Here is a 6,783-nt window from a genome sequence, read left to right as displayed (position 1 = left end):
ATAATAAGAGCTGCAGAACTGAACCGCTCAGGAACAATTTACTATAAGAGCGTGCAATTGCTGGCTTATGCCGACGACATCGACATCATCGCTAACAAAAACCATGAAGTCTGTTCTGCCTTTTCCAAGTAGGATAGGGAAGCAAAGCGAATGGGTCTGGTGGTAAACGAGGACAAGACGAAGTATCTCCTGTCATCAAACAAACAGTCAGCACATTCGCGCCTTGGCACCCACGTCACTGTTGACAGTTACAATTTCGAGAAAGTAGAGAATTTCGTTTACTTGGGAACCAGCATTAACACCGATAATAATGTCAGCATTGAAATCCAACGTAGAATCACTCTTGCCAACAAGTGCTACTTTGGACTGAGTAGGTAATTCAGGAGTAAAGTCCTCTCTCGACGTACGAAAACCGCGCTCTGTAAGTCACTCATCATGCCCGAGCTGGTATATGGCGCAGAAGCATGGACAATGACAAAATCCGATGAGGCGGTTCTTGGAGTGTTTGAGAGAAAGATTTTGCGGAAGATTTACGGGCCTTTACGCGTTGGCGACGGAACGATGGAACGATGAGCTGTATGAGCTTTACAACGATACGGACATAGTGCAGAATTGAAATACAGCGGCTCCGCTGGCTTGGTCATGTCGTTCGAATGGACACCGACGCTCCAGCTCTGAAAGTCTTCAACTCGGAACCCGCTGGTGGTAGCAGAGGAAGAGGGAGGCCCCCACTGCGATGGAAAGATCAGGTGGAGAAGGACTTGGCTTCACTTGGCGTTTCCAATTGGCGTCAGTTGGCACAGAGGAGAAATGACTGGCGTGCTTTGCTGAACTCGGCCAAAATCGCTTAGGCGGTTACAGCGCCAAAAAATAAGAAGAAGAAGATATACGTACACAACATTTATATATATATATAGATATACATAGAAGATGTCCAATGTGTGCCTTCGATTTTAATCTTTGAAAAGAACAAAAATTTCACATTGTACATTCGTGAATGAACTTTCAGTTTCTCGATTACTTTTACAATTCCTTTGAGTAATTGAAAAAACTAAAGTACTCTTGCAATTCCAGATAATGGTTCCTTGTTATCTGTAATTGAGAGTAATTTAATTCCTAAAGGAATCATTACGACCCAGCTCTGCTAATTGTCTTGGAACATTTTGCACTAATTAGAGAATGCACACATAGCAAAATGTTCATTCATCTGGAAGCTAATTTAGTATTGAATTCTGTTTACTTCAGCATTCTCAGTTTTTCGTTCAGGTATTTACCACCTTGCTGTGTGAAATCAATTTTTTTTTAGTGATTGTGGATTGAAAAAATATAAGCCACACTACCAGACAAAAGTGAAAAAGAATGAAATCCTACTTGTAAATATTTCATGATTAAAATTTTAAATGATTTCAGAGTTTCACAGCTCTGTTACATACATATGCATATCGTCACCTGAAATGCAAGAAGACGTAACAAACATCGTCGCTGAAATAAAAAAGTCATAAGTAATAAAAAATTGAGAATTAAGTTTTTGATTGATATGATGGATTTCATCGAATTACAACTCCCACATCATTTTATGAAAAAAAATATTAGTCAGGTTTGTGTTGTTTTAAAATTTTGTTGAATTTTTCTAATTTTTTTACAAAGTTTGAAATTTGGACTTATGTGGTTTTTGTTAGATAGTGAGTTGTATTTTTATAAAAAAAAATAAACATTAAACAAAAAAAAAAATGCCGAAACTGGTCATAATGTCGTGTCCCTATTATATTTCACATGACTGTATGTGGGCGTGTCCAACCCCGCCCACTTTTACATATTACAGTTTTTACTAAAAATTTTATCCCGATATGTTCGCCGACGCTTACCGCCCAATTCTATGTTTTCTTGATAAATTTTTTGTAAAGAAATTTCATCAAGATTTTTATCAAGTAAAAGCTTCGTTCGCATTCTGTGTCAATATTTATAAAACAAAAAGCTCTACGATTTCCACATTAGTGGAACTGATTTCCACATGAGTGGAACTGATTTCATTGTCACATATGAAAAATATGAATTTAAAAGCGAAAAAGCTTTTGACTGCCGTAGCCGAGTAGGTAGAGATGTCGACTATAATTCCGTGTGTCGCAGGTTCAAATGCCGGCACATGGAGTATTTAATTGTTAGAAACAAATTTATTAAGATACAAAATTTATACATTTCACATGAAATTTCAATTTGTCAATAGCAATTTCAATCTTGATAATTTATCAAGAAAAGAGCTTTTGATTTCTGTGCTAGAATACCAATTCTTGATAAATAATAAAAAAGTGACAAATTATAAAGATTTTAAATTTATCCAGTACACAGAATCGGGCTGTTAGTGTTTTTGAAGACTCAACAAAACTGTTGGTTGACATTTTAATGAAATGATTCCTTTCTTTTCGAGCCAATTATAATGATTTTTCAAAACTGCTGATTTTTGGCGTTTGAATCTTTGCCAAAACAATGCAAATTTTTACAAACGTAATTAATACATTTTTGCAACTCATACCGATCTGGCTCAAAACCCTCATATTCAATATCTTTCGCTATTGCACCCAACAAATTTTGAACTTTTTGGGAATGCATACCGAAATTTTCACGCTAAATCTCAAAAACATGCAATCGCGAAAATTCGCATTGTTAACTTGTGCCTAAAAACATTTTGATTTAAGAAATTAGATAAATCAAAAAATAAACATGAAAAAAAAACTGTAAAGAGCTTGGATTAGATTATGGAATACTACGCGAGCCTCTGCAGGTCAACGCATCTACACTGAACACTTTTATAATCTTAAAATATTATCAGACAATGTGTAAATAAAAATATTGAGGGCCGATAGGGCAAACATACTTAAAACATTGCCTAAATACTTGTAAGACGAACCAAGAAACACACAAAATCCTACTTTTCTAAAACAACGATTTACATAGAACACAACAAGAATTATCTAAAAGTTTAATTGTAGAAATAAAGTCAATACCTTTATGTACAATATCCATTGCATATAATTTTAACTCACTCTGCTTTTCACAATATTTTAATTACGTTAAATCCAATTCAATTTTCAGCGTGCTGACGCTGTACAAATAAAATGAACAATTGAATACACTTTTGTTGCTTTTTTCAGAAACAACCGTTAGAATGAAAACAAAAAATATATGACAACATGAAGTTTGGACAAAAAACGGATTTCAAAGCTTATTTTGGTGTAAAAATTTTTTCATACATTTTTTTAATTTTGGCCTATGGCAGCAACCACTGTGCGTTCGCTGGATTACAAAAGAGGTCTCAAATGAAAGGTATGGGCCTCTAGAAAAGCACAAATGTTTTATTCTTTTGAATAGGGTTGCCACCTGTTGATAAAATTACTATATACAATCATAATAAGCATATGCATCAGTTCTGCAACCATCGCAGTCAAACGTAAAGACTTGGCTTCTAGATGTGCAATAATAGATTATTTTTCTGATTAGGGTTGCCACCTAATAAAAAGTAAACAGATTTTCATCGTTCGTTGGATTACAAAATGGGATATCAAATGAAAGGGCATAGCCTTCACATGTACAAAAGTTCAAATTTTTTTGAGTAGGGTTGCCATCTATTTAAAAATTGCTATCTTCTATACATAGTTTAAAAGAAAGTCGAGATTCTTTGAACACGCTAATTTCAAAAACTACTAAAGAGATTTAGACGAGATTTTTTAAGTATAATCTGTATCGATAGGAATATCATCTTTAGTACTTTAAGTTCCTGTCTAAAATATAAGATCCGCACTGTTTGTTCGATTACAAGAAATGAGGTGTTAAATAAAAGGGCTCGGCGTTTAGATGTTCAATAATGTATTACTTCTTGAGTAGGGTAGCCACTTTTTAAAAATTATAAGATCTTCACCGTTTGTTGGACTAAAAACTGAGGTACTAAGTGAAAGGATATGGTCTCTGCATGTGAAATAAGTTTTTATTTTTTATTTAAGTGGGGTTGCCACCTTTTTAAAAATTATGTATGTATAAAATGCTAGGGCATTTTTTGTTAATGACTTTAGATTTGCACACTTCATTCAATTTAAAAAATGAGGTGTCAAATGAAAATGCTTCAGATTTGCAGTATGGTTTTATTTTTGGGAGCGGGTTGCAACCTGTGCGAAAAATTAAAATATGTGGGCTGTTCGTTAGATTACAAGAACTGAGGTATCAAATGAAAGGGCTTGGCCTGCAGATGCGCAATTATATATTATTATTTTTAATAGCGTTGCAACCTGTATACTTAGTTATCAATCACACCTTTTTTAATATCTACACATTCAGCGCGTGGCTCTATGGGCCGGTTTCCCAATGTGTGGTTAACACTAATCTGCGGTTAAACATCGGAGAGTCGGTAACGTCGATAACGATGTTTAACCTGTAGTTAGTGTTAACCAGACATTGAGTAACCGGCCCTAAGTCTGTCTAACCAGGGTACGGGCAATAACCGGCTTTTAGCTTCAGGCGCTACACGGTTAAGGGCCGGTTTTTCAATGTATGATTAGCACTAATCGGAGGTAGAAGCTCTGGTTATATACAACGACTGCTTTATCGATCACATGTTATATGCATGATGTCGAAAACGTCGATAATGATGTTTAACCGGCAAGTAGTGATAACCAGACATTGAACAACCGGCCCTAAGTAGTATATCAAGCGAACATTGATAGGCCTTTAACAAGCACTGCTAAAAGTCGTATAAGCAGCCTAGAAATAATTTTAGATGCCTCTAGCGAAAGCAAAGGCTCGGATGTAAAATCTGGAGACATTAAAAAAATTGAAATAAAAGCTCAATTAAAGGCCTATATTAGAGAAAAACGTGCTCATCCGGCCTTATATACGAGCCTCTAAGAAATCGCTTCATGGGAGAAAAGGCAGCAAAATAACCTTTTTTGAAATATAATATGACCATTTTGTACTTTGAGACTACAAGATTAAACCACTGTATAGGTTAAGCACTCGTTCAATGCAGTGTTGCCAACTTTTGAATTACAAAAAGCACCAGACCTTGGAAAAAGAGCGTTTTACCGTACTAAAAGCACACAATTTTTTTTTTATCGAAGGATACTTTCTTTTATAACAGTTTGTGGTAAACAAAAGTAAAAAAATAATCAATATTTACATGTATAAATAAATACACATTCATGCTTACGAAGTAATACCGAAGTACTGCACATTAAATCTGGTACATCTGGAGAAAGAACAATCGAATCGCAACAAATGAAATTGAATTTTGAAGGGGAAGAGTAATACTTAATGATACCCTAATACTAGGTTCACATATAAGTAGATTATCCTCATTTTCGAGCTTAACTTCCTAATCTGTAATTAGAAAAAGAGATTAGCCATATAAAATTCCTCCCTTGTTAATCTGTAATTATAAAATAATCTCAGATTAAACCGATAACTTTTCGTTGTCCATCCTAGTTTTATCGATTGTTTTTGCGAAGAAGAGGAGAAATGGCAAATGTAAAAGTAAACAAAAATGGACGCTAGCAAGGAAAGGAGGGTTTTAAAGGTATTTTTTAATAACATGTTAAGTTAAAATATATTTATATTGCTTAATATAGCAGAAAAACGTGATCACGGTAGCACAGAGAATAAACATAACTTTTCCTTGAGATGTGAGAATAACAAACACAACAAATTTGACGGTTAATAATCTGAGATTTGCCTGTGTAAACGGGGTGATTAAAAAACGAGCTTTGATTGAGATAATATTGATATGTGAACATAGTTTAAGTAGAAATGAGCGAAAAAATTAGTTCTTTTATAATAAACCGTGTTTTTACACTTAGAGGTTAGGATATCTCAAAATTCTGACGTGGTAGAGAAATTCTGCAGCCAGATTTGGATTCAGCACTGAAAAATCTAAAAATCGATGAACTCAGGGTGCAAAAAAGTTAGAATTTTTCGGACTGTGTAATCAATCAATAATCAAGAAAATAAAAAAATAAACACTTAACTTATCTGCGTGCTAGCATTTTCAACGCGAATACAATTTAACAAGAACGCAAGAACGTGGGTTTGCAACTTCGTCTTTTTATCAATCATGGTTTGCATTTTAGTGCATTTAAAGTTGTAGATTCTTGTAAATTTAGAAATTTTAGTGCAGAAAAAGCACTAAAAAGGGCACTAGGCACTAAACCATTTTTTTTTTGGCGTTTTAGTTTTCAAAAAGCACTAAATCTAGTGCTTAAAGCACCAAGTTGGCAACAATGGTTCAATGTTCTAATAATTTACAACATTTTTAAGTAATAAAAACGATGTGCATTTGCCCATTTGCACATTCGAAAAATGAAAAATATGGCATTCGAAACATCCCTGATGCATACACAAAAACCGTACTAGATTGCCTCGCTTTGATTTCGGAATGCTTACACATTGAGAAGTTAGCTTACTGGCAATATAGAAATATTACATATATGGGCGCAAGTAATAGACTTGAATTTATATGAAAAGAAATATATGTATGTGGGTAATGAATAACGATCGCTTAAAATCGATCTCAAATTTTGTACAGCGCTTTTATCACCTTGCAATGTTGTGTGTTCAGTCAGCTATAAAAGCTTTGCTTTGCAAAGTTCCTATAAAGTCTAGACATCAACCTCGTTGGTTCGAGAGGTAGATGTCGCTCTATGCACTACGTATGCTACAGCGGAAATGGACGACACGCCATTTCTTTAAATGAAATTAATTGGTGCTCCTATGTATGTACATACATATGTATATGCATGTGTG

The sequence above is a fragment of the Rhagoletis pomonella genome, unplaced genomic scaffold (assembly GCF_013731165.1).
Source record: "Rhagoletis pomonella isolate Grant_MI unplaced genomic scaffold, Rhpom_1.0 Rhpom_scaffold_00014, whole genome shotgun sequence".
Taxonomy (NCBI): Eukaryota; Metazoa; Arthropoda; class Insecta; order Diptera; family Tephritidae; genus Rhagoletis; species Rhagoletis pomonella.
The sequence above is the reverse complement of the archived record's forward strand: the minus strand, read 5'-3'. Positions refer to the sequence as shown.